At 44.8% G+C, this 16,211-nt stretch overlaps 1 protein-coding gene, 1 long non-coding RNA gene and 1 pseudogene across 2 annotated transcripts in view; all 3 read right to left on the bottom strand.

Annotated features, from left to right (window-relative positions):
* LOC137230411 (uncharacterized) overlaps positions 1–13,219 on the bottom strand; it is a 124,475-nt gene extending 111,256 nt beyond the window's left edge. Inside the window, exon 1 of the long non-coding RNA XR_010946133.1 lies at positions 13,042–13,219. This is a non-coding gene — a long non-coding RNA (uncharacterized lncRNA). The remainder of the gene's footprint in view (positions 1–13,041) is intronic.
* Positions 1–16,211, bottom strand: part of USP3 (ubiquitin specific peptidase 3) — a 214,180-nt gene that overhangs the window by 111,256 nt on the left and 86,713 nt on the right. The window lies entirely within an intron of this gene.
* Positions 1,461–1,901, bottom strand: LOC137231814 (large ribosomal subunit protein eL33 pseudogene; annotated as a pseudogene).

Raw genomic sequence — 16,211 nt, 5'->3', positions numbered from 1 at the left:
CTACTTAGTTATTTTTATTACAATAGTCAAGTTTTGATTAGGTAATATATGCATGTGGTACAACATTCAAAAGTCACTACAGGGACTTCCCTGGTGGCGCAGTGGTTAAGAATCTGCCTGCCAGTGTGGTTCAAGCCCTGGTCCGGGAAGATCCCACGTGCCGCGGAGCAACTAAGCCCGTGCGCCACAACTACTGAGCCTGCACTCCAGAGCCCATGAGCCACAGCTACTGAGCCTACGTGCCACAACTACTGAAGCCTGCGTGCCTAGAGCCCGTGCTCTGCAACAAGAGAAGCCACCGCAATGAGAAGCCCGCGCACCGCAATGAAGAGTAGCCCCCGCTTGCTGCAACTAGAGAAAGCCCGCGTGCAGCAATGAAGACCCAATGCAGCCAAAATATAAATAAATTAATTAATTTTAAAAAAAAGTCGCTACAGAGTTTTCAGTAATTATCACATGACCCAGAAATTCCACTCCTGGGTCTATACCTCCGCAAACTGAAAACAGGTGTTCAAATAAAAACTTATACACGAATGTTCATAGCAGCGCTATTCTCAATAGCCACAAAGTGGAAACAACCCAAATGTCATCAACTGACACTAGATAAACAAAATGTGGTATATTCATACAGTGGAACATTATTCAGCCATAAAAAGGAATGAAGTACTGATACATGCTACTATTTGGATGGACCTTGAAACATTATGCTACCTGAAAGAAGCCAGACACAAAAGGCCACATATTATATTATTCCATTTATATGAAATATCCAGAAGAGGCAAATCCATAGAGATTTTCTTATCTGCAGGTTAGTGCTTGCCAGGGTCTGGGGGAAAGGGCGAATGGGAAGTGACTGCTAATGAGTATGGGGTCTCGTGTTGGGGTGATGAAAATGTTCTGTAACTAGATAGTGGCGATGGCTGCACAACATTGTGAATGTACTAAATGTTGCTGAATTGTACACTCTAAAATATTTAAAATGGTACATTTTATGTTACATGTATTTGACCACAATACAAATAAATAAAGGGTATTCTGTAAAAAGTATATTCCCCTTTCTCCAGGTCCCCTTCCTGCAGACAAAAACAAGTTAGCACTTTTCCTTCTCTACTCTTCCAGAGATTATTATTGTATGTATGTATGTGTGTGTGTATATATATACTGTGTGCATATATAGTGTTTATTATATATGTGCTTGTATGTATTGTAAATATATATTCTTATTCTCCCTTTTTTGGGACACAAATTGTCACACCATTCTGCAACTTGCTTTTTCCACTTCAATTATTTTGGATGGTTCTGAGTCGGTACTTGTTGTTTTTAATGGCTTTTGATCTTTCCAAAATGATAAATGAAGAATATCATCTCATTATAGTTTTAATTTTTATTTTCTTTTGAATGAGCATCTTTTCATGTGTTAAAACCCATTTGTATTTTCTTTTTAATTAATTAAACAAAAATACAAGGGAACAAATCCACACTTTTATTTATTTACTTTTCAGTAAGTTTAAATCCTTGAAGGGTACAGCATCACATGGATTCCATATCCAATGCCCTTAGCAGGAAGGTTGCTTCGGAATTTGGCATAAACCATGCCACTGTTTCGAAGAGCATGAGTTATCTTTCCCCGGATTACTCTGGTTTTGTTAGGTTTTCCACCAGGAGTTACTCTGTTGTTCTTTGCTTTGTACACATAAGCACATCTCTTGCCTAGACAGAATTCAGTTTCATCTCGAGCATATACACCTTCAATTTTCAGGAGAGCTGTGTGCTCCCTCTGGTTCCGTAGACCCCGCTTATAGCCAGCAAAAATGGCCTTGGACCACAGCCTTCCAGACATATTTGTCGTTTTAGAAGTCCTGTTCCCAGCAGGCCCCACTTATTTGCCCCCAAAGTTCAGCTGCGGGAGCGTCGCACACCTCCCTAATTAATTTATTTGGCTGCATCAGGTCTTAGTTGAGGCACACGGGATCTTTCACTGCAGCGTGTGGGCTTCTCTTTAGGTGTGGCGCGTGGGCTGTAGAGCACATGGGCTCAGTAGTTATGGCACGCAGGCTTAGTTTCCTCGCCACATGTGGGATCTTAGTTCCCCGACCAGGGATCAAACTCGAGTCCCCTGCATTGGAAGGCAGATTCTTAACCACTGGACTACCAAGGAAGTCCCCCATTTGTATTTTCTTAACTATGACTTTTCTTTTCATATACTTTGCCCATTTTTATGTGAAGTTGTTGGTCTTTTTCCTTTTGACTTGTAGGTGTTCTTTATAAATTAACATTATGAGCCCTCTATGGTATTAATTTTGAATCTATTACCCAATTGTCTTTTGACCCTCCAACATTCGTGTAACCAGATGCATTAATTTTCCCTGTTTGAATTACCTAGCATGGTTTCTGTTTTTCTGACTGGATCCTGACTGATACATTTGGGTGGGTTTTTTTTTTTCTTATTCATTTGTGTGAACATTTTGTACATTAAGGAAATTAACCAATTATCTATCATACATGTTGAAATTATTTTTATTAGTTTATTTTGCCTTTTAACTATGTTTATTCTTTTATAGAAATTAAAAAATTTTATGTACTCAAATTTATCAGTATTTGCCTTTACAGTTTCTATATTTCATGACATGCTTAGATAGGCCTTCCTCATTCTAAGATGATAAACATAGTCACCTATATTTTCTTTCTATACTTTTATGGTTTCATGTTTTATATTGAGTTTTTTATTCATCTGGAACTTACTTTGGAGTAAGGAGTGAGGTAGCAATATAATTTAAATGGCTGTCCCAAATGGAAAATGGTGTTTAGTCAATTGTCTCAGTACCATTTATTGAATAGCCCTTCCTTTCTCCTTTGATTTGAAATGCTAATTTTATCAGGTATTACATTCAAATATATCCTTGGGTCTGTTTCTGGACTTTTTTATTGGGTTATCTATTTCTTAGTCAGTTATACTTTACTTATTAGCCAGAAACCAGCATTTGACTTTATGGATTCATCCATAAAAATACCTCTACACTTGAAGTAAGTAACTCTTGGAAGTCAAAACACAAGAAAGGGAGGGTGGAGTCTCTTCATGTCTGAGAAGCCAGAGATGTTGACTGAGGAGGAAATACTGAAAAATTGATCTCCTAAACCAAGGCTTCCTAAATAATTTTTGATTGATAAAGTAAGTGCATTTAAATGCCAGATTTCAACCAAAAGTTATGGGGGGGTCTTGTTTATTTACTTTCTGAGAGATTTCCTAAATTTTATCTTCTAACTCTTTTACTGAGCTGTCACATTTTTAATCCCAAGGACTCTTTACTGTTTTACAAATTTTTTTTTAGCATCCTGTTCTTTTTTCATGGATACATTATTTTCTCTTCCTGAAGATTAACCATAGAATATATCTTTTTTCCTCCTCTTTTCTGTATTTCTCTATTTTCTTTGAGTTCATTGTTTTGTGTGTATTAGCTGCTATCTTTTAGAGACTTTTCCTCAATTATTTGAATTTTGCCTTATTTAATATTATTTTAATATTAGCCTTATTTAAGAGTGAAGCATGAAAAAGCTAATTGGAAAATCTGTGTGTGTGAGTGAGAGAGAGAGAAGAGGATTATTGATTAAAAGGCTTCAGGCGGGATAACTAGGCAGAGACCCCACTGTTTATTTAGGTGACCTTCAACTGTCAATCTCTTAAGCCATTTCCCTTGGGCAAGTTTCACCTGAGAAGAAATCTCCAGTCTCCTGTCTGGTGGGTCCATATCTGGCTGCCTGCTCCCTGGGAGTTAAGCTAGGGAAAAAACTGGTGGGCAATACAGGGATACTACAAAATGGGAAAATCTTTTGGGGGAAAAAAACCCCTATGTTCAAGACCAGTAAGTTTGGGGGACTTCCCAGGTGGTCCAGCGGTTAAGAGTCCACCTTCCAGTGCAGAAGATGCGGGTTTGATCCCTGGTCAGGGAACTAAGATCCCACGTGCCATGGGGCAACTAAGCCCACACCACAACTACTGAGCCCACGTGCCACAACTAGAGAACCCACGTGCTGGAACTAAGACCCAACGCAGCCAAAAATAAAATAAATAAATATTAAAAAAAAAAAAAAGACCAGTAAGTTTGCTGGGTAAGGACCTCTGGATATACGAGGTGTCCCTGTTTTAATAACTGCTAATATAAGTATATGTTTGAAAGACAAATACAACGTGTATCCTTTATGAACCCCTCTTAGTTCGGTCGTCTCTGGCCACTGTAAGGCTAACACTTGCACCTCTAATCTGAAAGAGTACACTGTACAGAGCCCGTGTGTGTGTGTGTGTGTGTGTGTTGAGGGGATAGGATGGTGGTGGTGGAGGGGGGAGCCCTTTGGGAAACAACTCCATTCATAGGAATCCTGGGTCTACTTCCTTACAACCTTCAGGATTTTGTGCTGATGAGTATCGTTTCAGTGGCCTGTTTGGCCTCTATAAAGCTCTCAATTGTTCCTTTTTCCCTTTAACTGGGGATCAGATGTGTGGGAAGATTTTGCTTTGAAATGTTTTTATTCCAGCAAGAAGGCTCAGTTTTAAACACAAAATGTACTTGTATTAGCCCTGTGCTCTCAAACTTCCAAAAAGAAGGTCTTTTATAAATTTGCTGAATTCTCTGTGAGCTTGTGTTTATAAAGTCCCACTGTTTGCAAACTACTTTGCCATGACATACACATCATTTTAAAACAGGAAGTTAGCTTTTAATCATTAGGCTGAAGTCAAGTGCTTCAGAAAATAAAAAGGCTTCAAGCCTGAGAATTTAACATGATAAAAGTCACAACAGGAAGGTAGGTGACTCTGGCTTTGCCTCTTCATTCAGTCTTTGGGTTTGTTCATTGTTTGCCCACTTCTTACATACCTATTTTGTGCATGGCCTCATTTATACTCTGGTCTACACCAATCAAATGAGCTACTCAGTCAAAATGCAAGAACTCTGTTAATACATAGACTTCCTATGTACAAAGATAGGAAAAGAGGCCTTATTTTCACTGCTGTAAAATACACCATTGTGTGAATGAACCGTAATTCATTTACTAATTCTCTTGCTGATGAATGATGTTTGGGTTGTTTCCAGATTTTTCTATTACAAGCAATGCTGCAGTGAACAACCTAGCACATCCGTCCCTCCTAGCACATCCCTTGCACACATGTGCAAGTTTCACTCAGGCAACAGTTCTCAAAGTGTGATCCAAGTACCCACAGGGGTCCATGAAGTCCTTTTAGGGGGTCCGTGAGGTCAAAACTATTTTCATAATAATTTTCACTTTCATTCTGTCAGGCATAGGCAGAGGAGTTTTCCAGAGGCTGCATGATATGTACCTAATTATCAGAAAAGGCCATTAAAAAACTCCTACAATTTCCAATTATGTATCTATATGAGGCTATCTTCTGTTAAAGCCAGATAGTAAAGAGATTTGCAAAATGTAAACAATGCCGCTCATCTCCCTAAATTTTCAAGTATATATACTTCTTTTTCATAAAATATGTTGTGTTAACATGTACTGGGTTTCAATCGAAAAATGGGCAAAAGACCTAAATAGACCTTTCTCCAAAGAAGAAATACAAACAGCCAATAGGCACATGCAAAGATGCTCAACATTGCTAACATTATTAGAGAAATGCGAATCAAAACTACCATGAGGTACCACCTCACACCCGTCAGAATGGCCATCATTGAAAACTCTGCAAATAACAAATGCTGGAGAGGATGTGGAGAAAAGGGAACCCTCTTACACTGTTGGTGGGAATGTAAGTTGGTGCAGCCACTATGGAGAACAGTATGGCGGTTCCTCAGAAAACTAAAAATAGAATTACCATGTGATCCAGCAATCCCACTCCTGTGCATATATCCAGACAAAACTCTAATCCAAAAAGATACATGCACCCCTATGTTCATAGTAGCACTGTTCACAAGAGCCAAGACGTGGAAACAGCCTAAATGTCCATCAACAGATGAATGGATAAAGAAGATACACAATGGAATACTACTCAGCCGTAAAAAAGAATGAAATAATGCCATTTACAGCAACGTGAATGCAACTAGAGATTATCACACCAAGTGAAGTTAGTCAGAAAGAGAAAGACAAATACCGTATGATATCATTCATATGTGGAATCTAAAAAAATGACACAAATGAACCTATCTACGAAACAGCAACAGACTCATGGACATAGAGAACAGACTTGTGGTTGCCAAGGGGGAGAGGGTTGGGAGAGCGATGGAGAGGTTGGGGCTAGCAAATGTAAGCTATTATATATAGAATGCATAAACAACAAGGTCCTACTGTATAGCACAGAGAACTATATTCAGTATCCTATGGTAAACTATAATGAAAAACTATTAAAAAATGTATATATATGTATAACTGAATCACTTTGCTGTACAGCGGAATTTAACACAATATTGTAAATCAACTATACTTCAATTACAAAAAACATGTACTGGGTTTATTTTAAAATTAGTTAATAAATATTTTTAAATGTGTCAATTTCTAATATAGTAAATATCAATAGATGTAACCCACATAAACGAAAGCTCTTTGGTATGAGATCTCCAATAATTTTTAAGAGGATAAGAGAGTCCTGAAACCAAAAAGTTTGAGAACCACTGCCCTACGGTATAGACCTAGGAGTGGAATGAATGAGTTGCGGGGTAGGTGCATATCCAGCTTTAAACGATAAATCTCATAATCACTAAACATTAAATTTTATTTGATATTATTTATATAGAAGCACCCCAAAACACAACAAAATTAAAGTATATATAGCTCAGAAATGCATACATATTTGCTAAAACTGAAAACAAGAAATAGAGGCCAATGTTATGCTCAAAATACAGGCTAGGGCTTCCCTGGTGGCGCAGTGGTTGAGAGTCCACCTGCCGATGCAGGGGACACGGGTTCGTGCCCCGGTCCGGGAAGATACCACATGCCGCGGAGCAGTTGGGCCCGTGAGCCATGGCCGCTGAGCCTGTGCGTCCGGAGCCTGTGCTCCGCAACGGGAGAGGCCACAACAGTAAGAGGCCCGCATACCGCAAAGAACAAAACAAACAAAAACGAAAAAACCAAAAAACCCCTCCCTCCTGTGTATCAGCGTTTTGTTTTCTGCGCACCATTTTCTTTGTGTTTAATCCTCACAACAACTCTGTGAGGTGGGCACTAATACCTCCCATTCACAGATGAGGAGTTTGAGGGGCAGGGAGGGTAAGGGGTTACCCAAAGTCATGCAGGTGGTAGGGGATGGTGCCTGGGATGCTAGAACCCAATTCTGTCTGTCTCTCAAGGTGATACCCTTTCCATTATAGTGCGTCACCCTTCTGGGCCTCAGTTTCCCCTTCTATAAAATGGGAATAACTTCTATGTCCCAGATTCGTCATGAAGACTAACTGCATTAACGGAGCACAGTGGCTGACTCTCCTCCTTCCCTGCCCTTCAAGCCCCAGGTGCAGGGTCAGGCCATACCCTGAGATTGCTCATCTACACCTCTCTGGGTTTGGCTATTCTCAGCTACTTTCAGGACAGGAACCTATCCAGAGAGGGCTGGGCCATGAGTTACACGGCTCATTTCACATCATTAATGCTCTCATGTTTCTGATAGTTACAGCGTTTGCCTCACTGACCTTAGGGGGCGCCCACCTTCCTCTCTCCCTCCCAGCCTCCCTCCTCTATTCATGCTGATTCACACCCAGGCCCAGCTCATACCACGGCTCTCAGCAGAGACTCTCATTTTTGACTTGATTCAAAGCCAGTTATTCACCACAGGCAGTGACTACGAGAAACCACAGTGGACTCACAGAGCAATGAGCTAAGAGAACCCCCGCCCCAGGAACTATATCGAAGGGGCCCTAGCACTGCGCCTGCCTCCTCTTAGACACTGTGGCTTCAACTGAGCTGCATTTAAAGGGCCAGTGGCTCTTATTTGAAAGGCTGGTTCGTCATCTACCTGTTTGTTTTGGTTTGATTCTATTTAATTAGATTTAATTCCTTTCAACAGTTAAGTGCCAGATGCTGGGCAAGGCTGGTGTGTTCAGCCTGCAGAAGCTCGGCTCCCCACAGAACAACTGTGTTAGGGACGTAATTCCAGAAATGGAGCCTAATTCACAGATATTTTAACTAGGACAAGAGATGGAATGAGAGGGAATCGGAGGCTATGTGAGTTTTATTATTGAGGAGTCCAGTTCTCTGCCCGTCATACTGAGACTGAGTCCCCCTGTCGAGTTTATGATTAACCTCTCTATCCAAAAACTTATTCCCTTTCTTGTCCCACATTTGGTCCTCTCAGGATTGAGGAGTATCAATGAAAAGGGGGACTGAAATCAAGTAGGACCCTATGGGACCCTCCTGGGTACAAAAACCCCTTAATGCCCCCATTTATTGTTTGGAGAAAAAGACTTTAATTTCCTAGGCCTTCCCTGAGTTCCAAAGAGCAGACTCAAATGACTAATTAGGGAAGAGAAGGGATGCAGAAACAAAGGAAAAGCAGTTAAACAAGAAGAAGTAATGATAATAGCTCAGCAATGAAACTATTATCTTAGTTCCTTGTCCCAGTTCTTCCACAAGGGATATACATAACAATCTGATACCTATCTTTGAGTTGTTCTGCAGGAACCAAGACCCCTCATTCCCCCAGTCACCAACCCAAGTGGATGGCAACTACTACACACTGAACACAAGCACGTAGACCCCAGACTGGTTGGAACCAGAAGGCTGATGACTGAGATTCCTGAAGCGTCGCCCTGCTACCTCACCACCAACCAATCAGAAGAAAGTCATGCACCCTGCAGCCCTCACCCCAAATGTTGCCTTTAAAAACCCTTCCCTGAAAGCTATTGGGAAGTTCGGGTCTTTTGAGCACGAGCTGCCTGTATGCCTTGCCTTGACCTAAGTTCAGTTCAGTAATAAGACCTCTGAGCCGTACCAGGGAGAGGAATAATTCATTCATGTCTCACCCCTCACACAGCAAAAGTTTGGTTCTATAGCAGCAGGCCGTGCTGCTATAGAACCGAACTTGGGTCCGCTCACCCCTCACACAGCAAAGCCAAGTTACCGACACCAGGTTGTCGTGAAGGAAAGTACAGTGTTTACTGCAGGCACCAAGCAAAGAGCATGGGCAGCTCATGCTCAAAAGACCCAAACTCCCCAATGGCTTTCAGGGAAGGGTATTTAAAGATGATATTTGGGGTGAGGGCTGCAGGGTGCATGATTTTCTTCTGATTGGTTGGTGGTGAGAAGGTAACGGTTATATTTCAGGAATCTCAATCATCAGCCTTTTGGTTCTAAGTAGTCTGGGGTCTACGTGCTTGTGCTCAGTGTGTAGTCGCCACCCTCCACGTGGGTTGGGGTGAGGGGTGTCTTAGTTCCTACAGAACAACTCAAAGATGTGTATCAGATTATCTATAGCCCTTGAGGAGGAGCTAGGACTCTTCTATTGCTGAACTATTATCACTACTTTTCTTGCTTAACTGCATTTCTTTTCTTTCTGCATTCCCTCTCTTCCCTAATTAGTAACTGCTTGAGTCTGCTCTTTGAAACTCAGGGAAGCCCTAGGAGACTAAAGCCTTTTCTTACAAGCAAGAAACGGGGGACATGGAGGGGCTTTTGTACCCGGGAGGGCCCTGCAAGGTCCTGCTCAGTTCCAATGCCACAGAGAGTTGTTCCTACAGTGTAGTTTAGAAACGTGTGTTTGTGCCTCTATGGAGCTGGAAAAGGAAAACCAAGGGAAAAAATGTAAATCAAGGGGGATAAACAAACATAGTTAAAGCTGTCCCCGCCAACATTCTCTCAACTGGAAATGTCCAATTCTGACATTCTGGTTCACACCTTGAAAATACATACTCATCTATTTTTTTTTTTTTTTTTTTATCTGCATTGTATCTTCTTTGCTGTGTGCAGACTTTCTCTAGCTGCGGCAAGCGGGGTCTACTCTTTGTTGCAGTGTGCGGGCTTCTCATTTTGGTGGCTTCTCTTGTTGCGGAGCACGGGCTCTAGGCGTGCAGGCTTCAGTAGTTGTGGCACGCGGGCTCAGTAGTTGTGGCACACGGGCTTAGTTGCCCCATGGCACGTGGGATCTTCCTGGACCAGGGATCGAACCCGTGTCCCCTGAATTGGCAGGCGGATTCCTAACCACTGCGCCACCAGGGAAGTCCCCATACTCATCTCTTTTGACGGAACAATACTGATCACAAGACAGTATGGGAAGAGTGAAAGATATCAAGGTTAGTTGGTAAAATGCAAGAGAAACTATACATGTCAGCCATTCCTTAGGAAGAGAGACAAAGCAAGATGAAGAAAAAAACCCAGCAGAACTGAAGAATGTTTACATTTTGCAACCACAAACGTGAAGTGAGCTCAGAAGCCAGTGGGAGTTTAACAAAATAGAGTTAAGGTCGAGGTGGAGGCTGCTCTGCGCAGATCCCCCTCCTGGTCGCCCAGGCAATGAGACATCGCCTTACAGTAATGAAATCATATTGAGAAGAAACCCACAAGCACAGGAGAATTTCTGGGTCTACAGACTTGCTGTTTCTCCCTCTGACTTTGGCCTAGTAAAGGTAGGAAACAGGTGAGGTAGTTGTGTGTATGTCTTTTACTCATTGGCACCATTGCCTAGGGGAAACTTCAGGAACCCAGGACTGCAAGTATCAGGGTAACTCCCTGGAGGGTGCCTGAGGGGCTTAGATCAGAGACTTACACCAGCCCTATCATTCAGGAGGGGTTAGAGAGAGAAGGGGCTGAGTCCACTCATTAGCTGGCTAATAACTCTTGAGTTTGTCATGGAGATGTCATGGAGAAGAGAAAATGAATGAGATGACATCCATGTCCCCAAGGTGAGGGGAAAGCAGATGCATGTACACAATTAGCTGTAATAGAAGCCACACTGAGGTGCGTGAACAAAGCACTACAGGAACCCTTTTCCTCTTTGGTATTCTTTTCCTTCTACAGGCCATGTTTTTACAGAAAAAACACTTAGCAAATAATAAGCAAAAGGAAAAAATTAGAGTCATTCTATATTATACCACCCAGAAAGGACTATCATTAACATTTTGGAGTATACCTTTTCAGACCTTTTTCTTATGCAAATATATGCATGGGTTCAAAACATATATATGTGTTCTGTCTATATATAGATAGATATTTTTCTAAGACAGAATTATACACCATATATAGGATTTTACCTTTTGGCATCTCACAATACACCATGAATATCTTTTCAACTAACACGTATATATCGGCATCAACATATTTAATATCTGCATTGCATCCACTATTTGACTTTAAAATAATTTAGCTAATAATAATAAGGTGGAGAGATGGGGGTTCCTGTCCTTCCCCTTGAGTCAAGTGAGGGGGGCTCCAATGGCAACATTGAGAGAACCTGATACGTGTTTCTTACAGTTTTGGGAGCCAGCGCTGGTGTCAGATCCTGCCTAAGAGCCTAAAGGACAAATGTAGGGTGGCTAGCAGCTGATGGACAAGATAAAGGAGAGGGACTGTGCTGGGATCAGCCTCTGATCCCAGAGTTGCCAGGTGAGGATGCAAGAGCGTTTCCCACGGACCACACACTGGAAAGAAACAAGTTGCTTGGTGACTGCATCAACATAAAGTGTACAGTGGATAAAGGAGCTCAGACTTTATTTCGATGCTACTGAGGACCCACTGGGAGGCTGAGATGGGGAAAGATGCTGTCGGAGCCTGGCTGTAGGAGATGCATCTACTAATTATGTTTAAGGCAACTGGAGACAGGGGAGACTAGAGGACAGGAAGTCAGTTCAGAGGCTGTTACTAAGGTCTGAAGACAATGTTCCCTCCTTCCAGGGGAGTTAGTGGATCGGGTTCAAGTCTGGTTTCTACCATCGATGAACTTGGATCACTCACTTAACTTTCCTGGGCCTCAATATTCCACCCATAACAAGGGGATAAAAGCACCCCAAGGAGGGCTTCCCTGGTGGCGCAGTGGTTGAGAGTCCGCCTGCCGATGCAGGGGACACGGGTTCGTGCCCCGGTCCGGGAAGATCCCACATGCCGCGGAGCGGCTGGGCCCGTGAGCCATGGCTGCTGAGCCTGAGCATCTGGAGCCTGTGCTCCGCAGCAGGAGAGGCCACAGCAGTGAGGGGCCCGCGTACCACAAAAAAAAAAAAAAAAAACCCACCCCAAGGAGTGATGAAAATGCTTTGGAACCTGCTAAAGGTGATGGCTGCACAATCTTGTGAATGTACTAAATGCCGCTGAAGTGCACACAATTATAATAGTTAATTCCATGTCATGTGCATGTCACCTCAATTAAAAGGCAAAAAAGAAAATAACCCCAAGAGTTGTTGTGAAGATTGAGTCTGGTGGGTTAGTTTTTATAGTCACCCTTATGTGGGCCAACATGAAACTAGCTTTCTTCCCATAATTACATTAACCCTTCTTGGCCCAGATTCCTCCACAGTCTCAGAGCCAGCAACTTATTTGGGTTCCCTTAAGGTTTTCCAGGCTTATAGTTCAATCTGGTTATTAAAATCTCAGTCACGGTGCAGTTTATAACTTCAGTGTCATTCCTTCTCCACACAGAGGGTGTCTGTGCCAGCCTAGGCAGCGTGAGGGCTTGCCAGGAGACAAACGGTGGTTGATTACAGCGGGAGGTTGCATAACTGGTTCGCAGTAACTTTGCCGGGACTCCCCTAGCCCGAGCCATCACCATCTGGCTCCTGGCCACGGCCTCATCTGGCTGCTGCCGGGAGTTGGGGGGGCAAGGCTCTCCACCTGCTTCTGTCAGCGCCGCACTGAAGAGCTGGTCGCCCTGCAGGCGCTGTATGAGGTTTCCTTGGGCAGCATTCACCCCGGCTGCACCACGGAGGACCCCAGAGAGCAGCCAGGTCTGTTGGAGGTGGAGGATTGGTTGTCCCTCATTCCAAAGCTCTTCTCAGTGCCAGCTCGACTGGGTGACCACTTGGCAGCCTGAGGCTCTCCCCTCCCCCTCCCAACCACCCAACTAATGTCCAGCATCCTCTTTTTTTTTTTAATTTTTTAATTTTTTTTTATTTTTTGTGGTACGCGGGCCTCTCACTGTTGTGGCCTCTCCCGTTGCGGAGCACAGGCTCTGGACGCGCAGGCTCAGCGGCCATGGCTCACGGGCCCAGCCGCTCCGCGACATGTGGGATCTTCCCGGACCTGGGCACGAACCCGTGTCCCCTGCATTGGCAGGCGGACTCTCAACCACTGCGCCACGAGGGAAGCCCCAGCATCCTCTTGAGAGTCCTTCCCTGTGTCCTCCTAGCTCCTGGCCCCCCAGCTACCCACGGTGAAGCCACTCTGCCGAATTCTAATCCAGAACTTGTTTTCTCACTCGCCACTAGTTAAGAGACACATTTAAATCTCCTCCCCACTGGCTTCGTGCTCGATTTTTCACTGATTCACAACTAACGTTTTCTTTCGGGGACTTAATGAGGACAGATGACAGGCATGGTTGACGGCTCCTCCCTCGTTTGTCCCTGGTCCTGTCACAGTCATTACATGACAGACTCTAGGAAGACAGTCATTGAAGAAAAATGGATGGCAGAGAGAGAGAGAAAAGTCAGTCTTAACTTTTGTTCCCAAGCCAGCCCTCATCAGCTGTAAGCACACCCACCAGCCTCTGAGATGCTTGCTGGCCAGCACCTTAGACCTTCTGGCTCTCCTGAAGGGAGCTGCCACAGGAAGACGGACGGACCAAAGAGTTAGGGCTTTTCAGATCATAATGGAAGAGGCTGAGAGGCCCAGCTCAAGCCCTGCTCCTGGCAGCTAAAAGTGCCTAAGACACCAAAATCATAGTATAAGAAATGGCAGTACAGTAACCTCCTCTTTCTCTTTTCTGCATAAAGGACTCCTATCTATCTCTCCAAGCCCAGCTGAACACTATCCTTCTGGGGAGCCTCACCCACGCACCAAGGGGCAGTCAGGACTCCGTCTTCTGTGGGCCCCGTGGGGTGTGCCGAGGGTCCACGAAGCATCGGATGTGGAAGGGCCGAACGATCGGCACAGTGCCCTTCCTCTCTCCCCTGCGGCAGTGTCCCTGTGAGGGTCCCTGGACAGCCTATGTATATGCGAACAGGTGTTCTAAGCTACAAAGCACCATGTTAAAAACCATATTTATCTGGCTGGGTCTTATTAGCTGCTTGTACCTGTTCCCAAACTGTGAGCTCTCTGATGACAAGGATGCTTTATTTGTTTATTTTTTTAAGTGTAGCCTCAACACCTCACCATGCTGGGCACAAAAGTAGGCACTTGACAGATGTGCCGGACAGAAGCTGCCTTTACACAGGCCCACAGCCTGACCAGGAAGGCTGGCACCTGGCTCTTCAGAGCAGCACAGCCATTAGCTTGGCCTGAGCTGAGGGTCTGGCTGCTGCTGCTTCTTTGGAGGCTCCTGCAATCCCGTTTGCCTTTGCCTGCTCCCAGGCGGAGAGTTGCTACCAACTCCCCCAGACTCCTGGCAGCTTCCCCCTGCTCACCCAGCGCTTGATCGTGGCCTCTCTCCTCACCTCCTCCTCCCACCCCCTGGCAGCATCCCCAGCACTGACCACTGCGTCACTGACCCAGGGTTTGTCTTAGAAGGCCAGCTTTTGGGCCTCATGTGTGGCTCAAAACCCAGTAAATTTATCTCAGAGTTAGAGAGAACACCAATGACGTGAACTGATGGGTCAGTGGTGGTGGAAAGAGCAGGGGCAGACCTGGGGTTGCATCCTGGCTCAGCTGCTAACTAGCTGTGTGGTCAGCACCAGCTGCTGAACTTCTTAGAATCTCAGTTTTCTCTACTATTCATGGAGATTAAAACACACACACACACACACACACACACACACACACACACACACACACCCACCCACCCACCCACCCAGAACTCACAGGATCACTGTGAAGAGTAAATACTGTGACACACACTAAGCCTCTGGCCTTGTGCTGACACATGGCAGATTCTCAGTAAGTGTTCGTTTCCTTCTTCTCCTCCTTTCAGCTAAGGCTTTTCCAAGTCTAAAAGTCCATGAGCCTTTGAAACACATGTTCCCATGTTAAACTATAACTTGGGAAGTTTACCAAGCTGCTAGAAAGTTTATCTTCCCAGAGGAACAAGGATCTCGGGTGACAGAGACGACCTCTGTGTCCCATGTTCCCTGCAGCTCAGGAGGGGCTGTAGGAGATCAGAGCTCACACACCACACCTGACCGAGGAGAGGAGAGCAGGGTCGGTTGGCAGAGAATCAACAAGTGAACAAAAGCTCGGGAAGCCTGGGAACGACGGTGGAGCTCAGAGAGAGAGGGCAGTGACCCGAGAGCAGATGAGTCTGTGCGCAGCTGGGAGCAGAGGGCTCAGCCAGGGACGCTCTGCGCTCCTGCCGCCCAACACAGGCTCCCAGGGAGACAGCAGAAGGGAGGCAGCAGTAGCCTCGGCCTTCTCTTCAGACGGGGGAAATGGCAAGATTTTGCAGACGCCGAACTTAACAGAGGGGTGGGGGAGGAGTGGGGGACCAGTAGAGTCAACTCGCTGCCCTCCCTACGGGCAGTGGTCCTGAGAGCGATCCCAGCACCAGCGGCGTGGGCATCACCTGGGTTTGTTAGCGATACAGATCAGCAGGCCCCCCCTCAGACACCTCAACACGGACTCAGCCATCTGTGTTCTAATAAGCCCTCTGGGTGTCGCTGATTCTTGCTAAGGTTTGAGGACCGTCGCCTTGGGGGATGCTTTTAGTCATTTACCTGAAACTTCCTTCCCATTTCGAAGCGGTGGGAAGTGGCACAACACTGGAATGGTCGTAACCTTTAGAGACAAGAAGGTCTGAGTTCAGATCCAGACTCTGCCCCTAAGTGGCTGTGTGGCCTTGGACAAATCCATCGATCTCTCTGAACCAGTTTCCTCAAGCATAAAATATCTACCTCTCAGGATTAAGTGGTTAGGTTTGGAGAGAACGTGCAGAAAGCATTTAGCAGAGTGCCTGGCACATAGGAGCTGCTCATCATCATCATCGTCGTCACTGTCATCAGAACCACCCTGACTACGAAGAGGCCCTGGCACGAGTCAGGCCACACGGGGATCATCTGGCTCCGTGAGTGTTTACTACGCTGCTCAGAATGCCCCTTAGTGCCACTTGTTGCTGGGCTGCATCCTCATTAGGCTAGGAGTGACTTAGAGACAACAATTCCTTTCAAATTTGATGAGAAACAAATATCTAATTCGGATATACCAAATGA

This window comes from Pseudorca crassidens, chromosome 1 (assembly GCF_039906515.1).
Source record: "Pseudorca crassidens isolate mPseCra1 chromosome 1, mPseCra1.hap1, whole genome shotgun sequence".
In the NCBI taxonomy this organism is placed as follows: domain Eukaryota; kingdom Metazoa; phylum Chordata; class Mammalia; order Artiodactyla; family Delphinidae; genus Pseudorca; species Pseudorca crassidens.
Note: the sequence above shows the minus strand (reverse complement) of the source record. Positions and strands in the feature narration are given on the sequence as shown.